General features: G+C 34.5%; 1 pseudogene; it reads left to right on the top strand.

Moving 5' to 3' along the window:
- The first annotated feature begins 3,268 nt into the window (after nucleotides 1-3,268).
- LOC108970298 overlaps nucleotides 3,269-4,172 on the top strand; it is a 5,370-nt pseudogene continuing 4,466 nt past the window's right edge.

Below are 4,172 nucleotides of genomic sequence, written 5' to 3'. Positions count from 1 at the left end.
GCTCTCTCACAACCCAGGGTTACCAATATCTATATACTGAAGTAATTATCAACTTTTATATTCAATATGTTCAATATGTTTGAAATTTTGTTAAAATAACTCAAAATCAGAGTCGAATGCTATTGTTTATAAATATATAAACTATTTTTAATAATTGGTTTCAGTTTTGATATTTTATATTATAGAAAATTGTAATTGAAAACACAGATGTGTACAAAACTATATATGCGTATTGGCAACATTGTGCAAATGGAAGCAAAACAAATATGGCTGAATTCTTCGTTTTTGCCACGTTTTTCACTGCTCACACATTTTGCCGATGAGGAAAGAAAAGTAAGGAAGGCAGTAGCGTTTTTCACTAGCTCTGCTATTACGTCATCCTACGTCAAAGAGAGAAGGGAGTAGCGTTTTTTACTTACATTGCGCGCCCACAAGATAGATCGAATCAGCTGAGTCGGGCCACGATTCTACGTTTTTCACTGTTCCTGTAGTGCGCGGAACACAATGCTCGCGACAGACTGCAGCAGCACGACAGTGAACTGAAAACGGCGTTGTGAATCCTACTACATGAACAAAATAACGCAGTTGTCCAGTTTTGCATGTACACAATTTCGTTGTGGCCATACTAATACCTTGCACTTCAATGAAATTTTAATATTTTGTTCAAATTTTGTATGCAAAAAGAAGTAAATAGTTAAATTTATTCGGTTCAAATTATCAATGGTTATTTCAAATGATGTAACAGAGCTATTTTATGTTTTTATTTGTAAAATAACGTCAAGTTTGTTAGAGCTGTGAATAATTTTACATTTTACATATTAGTGGCATCACCATTCTACCTCATCTCTCTATCTTCAATTCTACTGTCAACTCTACTGTCGTTCTACTGTCGTTGGCAAATATAGGATAAAATTTAAGTTAGCCAGAACGACAACTGTCGGCCTGCCGTCGTGTAGTCGTGCAGCTGTCAAAATAGGTCCGTCCATAAGAACGTGTGTATTTTAATATTTGACAGATGTCGTTTGCAGTCTGTCGCGAGCATTGTATTCCCCACATAAATATATGGGTAAATCTATGAGTACAGCAAACAACAACAATTTTCTGCTGTACTGATTTCAATTATGTCTGGCAAAACATGTACCAGCTTTGAAAACGTGCGCATGTTAGTCGGCTATTACACGAAGCAACTTTTGTTGCTGATTCTCGGGCGATTCTCTTTTGCTGTTGCCCATTGCATTCACACGACCAACTTGTGTTCGAGTTTTTTTCTCATTCTCTTTCACTTTACTTTAACCCATTCTCGTTTCTTTTTCCTTATAGGTATTTGGGCCACTCTATCACATATATTAATCAGTTCTGTCAATTAAGAAATACATTTTATTTATAATTCAAAATTAAAACAACGGTTATATAACAGATACTCACTATCGTCTGAATCAATTTGTATGGCTTCCTCCATACATTTCACAATATCTTTAATTAATTCCATTTTTTCGTCATACTCCATTTTCTAAAATATTTATATTATATTATGTACCTTTGTATACATATTTGCAAATTACGTACCAAAAGATGAAATTAAATTTTTTAAATATATTCAAAATATAAATTTCAAAATAATATACGCAAATGCAACTATGTACTACGAATGAAAGAACACGAATGTAGAAAAACGTCGCAGCGAACTGTTACGAATAAGAACACAAAGCGAGTTGCTGAATACTGGAAACTCGACGCGATTCTCCTCTCCTCGTCGCCCTCTCGCCTTAAACAAAGAGTTGCCGCAACAAAAGTTGCTTCGTGTAATAGCCGACTTACAAATTTTCGAAGCGTAAACAATGAAAATTCCTTCGAGAACGTACATATGTACGTACACATTTGTTGTATGTATGTATGTACTCGATGGTATTTCCATTATACACATAACATATGTATATAAATAGCTGTTCTCCAAGCTCAAAAGACCGCTCCAGGGATACCGTTTTTATACGATATTCAAGCCGCAGCGAAGAGGGAACTGAAGGCCACCCCGGAAAGTGACTACAACCAGTGTTTCGAAGATTTGAAAATCCGTTGGCATAATGTACTACATTTAGTGGGGATTACTTTGAAGGGGATGAAATTGATTTGGAAGAATAAGTAAAGAATTTTCAAAATAAATACACCTTATTTTTTTGGGCACAAAAACAAGTAGATGTATTTGAAATAAAACAGAAGTGCTCTAGAGTAAATCAGCCATTCGGGGCTGTATGTATATAAATACAAACTGAACGTTGTCGATCATTTCAATCATTGAAGGATGAGTTTTCATCACTTCGGGTATTTCTGCTGATGCGAACGTTCATAAACAAATCAGGTATAAGCTGATCGCAGGTGATTCAAAGTTCGATTTGAAAGCAAACGGTTCGCTCCGTGTACATGAACCGAACTGACAGAATCAGACGGAGTAACGGATCAGTTATTATTAAGTATAAACAAAACTTTATTACTCGTGGCAGTTCTCTGGTGTTTATGTGTTAGTTGATTCCTTCAATGGAGTCTTCGTAGGCGTGATTTGCTGGGATGTTACCCGTAGAGTTCGCAAACTATCGATGGTCTTAAACAATAGCGACTATCGACGGTGAATGTCAGACTATCGACAGTATTTAAAATGCCTTTTATTTTTATTTCCTCAAGACGGAGGTAGCAGATTGCACAAACACATTCAAATATTTCCAGCTGTTCACCGACACTGTTACATTTTTTGCGTGGGGAGAAAGCATAAGTAAGATAGGGAAAAACTATCAACTTTCAAGCTTATCGAAATATTAACTTGTTAAAAGAGAAAAGGCGATACACAATTTTTCAAGAAGGAATTAATATCAGAAGCTATGAAATGTGCAATAGTTAGGTTTTTTTGGTGTTTCAAGATGGCCTGAAAAGATGGCAGCGTTACTACTGATTTACTTAATCAGATCCAAATTTGTAGATGACAGACGGTAGATATACATATGTACGACTTTGAAACTCTCGTAAACAGCCGATTGCCATTTTTTTATCAAATTTTCAATGAAAATGATAGAAGATAAACTTTGCGATTGTTGGCCGACCAATTTTTACAAAACCATTTTTTATTGCAAAAACATATCAACACGCTATTTTAAAACTCCAACATAACATCATAACATCATAACATAAAATAGGGATGGAAAAGTCAACTCTGCCTTTAGTCAAAAATCGATCTTTTAATAGAAATAATAGACTTTTTAGGATCGATTCAAGYCTGTCTTCAATCGATTAAAATCGACTTTTACACGATGACTTTGACAAYTGACGAATTAAGATAATCACTATAAGATTACTTTTAAAAGCGCTATACAAAGTACCAATCGAAGCGTTTCTTTTTAATAGCCTCTTTCTGCTATTCTGTTTGGTCTATAACATTATTATGTTTATATTGCTGCCGGTAATTGATATAATTAACTTTTTAATATACGGTACACAATATTTAAAAGTATATAGTATTGAATAATTCTTTATCATGGCTCCCAGTTTAATATGGGCCTATTGCACAAAAGTTAACAATGGCAGCAAAGTAGAGTGTGATTTATGTCATAAACAGTTTTTGTTTAATAAAAGCACATCAACAATGATGAAGCACTTACAATGTGCTCACAAGATTGCTACTCCGTYAAGTAATGAAAAACAAACTCGGAAAAGATTGAATGACAGTCACAATGATTTCGAATTTCAGCCTAAAAAAGTAAGTGCTTTTGAAGAACTTTTTAAAGTTTGTGCATAAACTATTCCTCTCCACAGACAATTTAATTTTTTATATTGATACTAACTTAATCATGTTTGTTCTTAGGTTTTAGTMGCTGTCGAATCATCTGTTCCATCGGTTGCTTYGGTACCTCAAACTAAATCATCTGTTCAAGAAAATACCACAGTACAATCTCAGGTCCAAGGTCCTATGGAAACAATGCTAATTCTTTTTCAGGTAGTAGTGACTTAAATTAGGAAACAACGTTAATCTTATTAATTTCTTCTATCATGCATTTTCATTGTTTCCTAGCTGGTGGACATAGATATGATCAAGCTACCACAGCTCTTTTACGAATGATCGCAGTTGATAATATGCCTCTGTGTACCACAGAAAGACCAGGATTCAGAAAATTTATTAAAACACTGCA

The sequence above is a fragment of the Bactrocera latifrons genome, unplaced genomic scaffold, assembly GCF_001853355.1.
Source record: "Bactrocera latifrons isolate USDA-ARS-PBARC rearing strain unplaced genomic scaffold, ASM185335v1 scaffold_1063, whole genome shotgun sequence".
Lineage (NCBI taxonomy): Eukaryota > Metazoa > Arthropoda > Insecta > Diptera > Tephritidae > Bactrocera > Bactrocera latifrons.
This window is presented reverse-complemented; position numbering and strand designations above follow the sequence as displayed.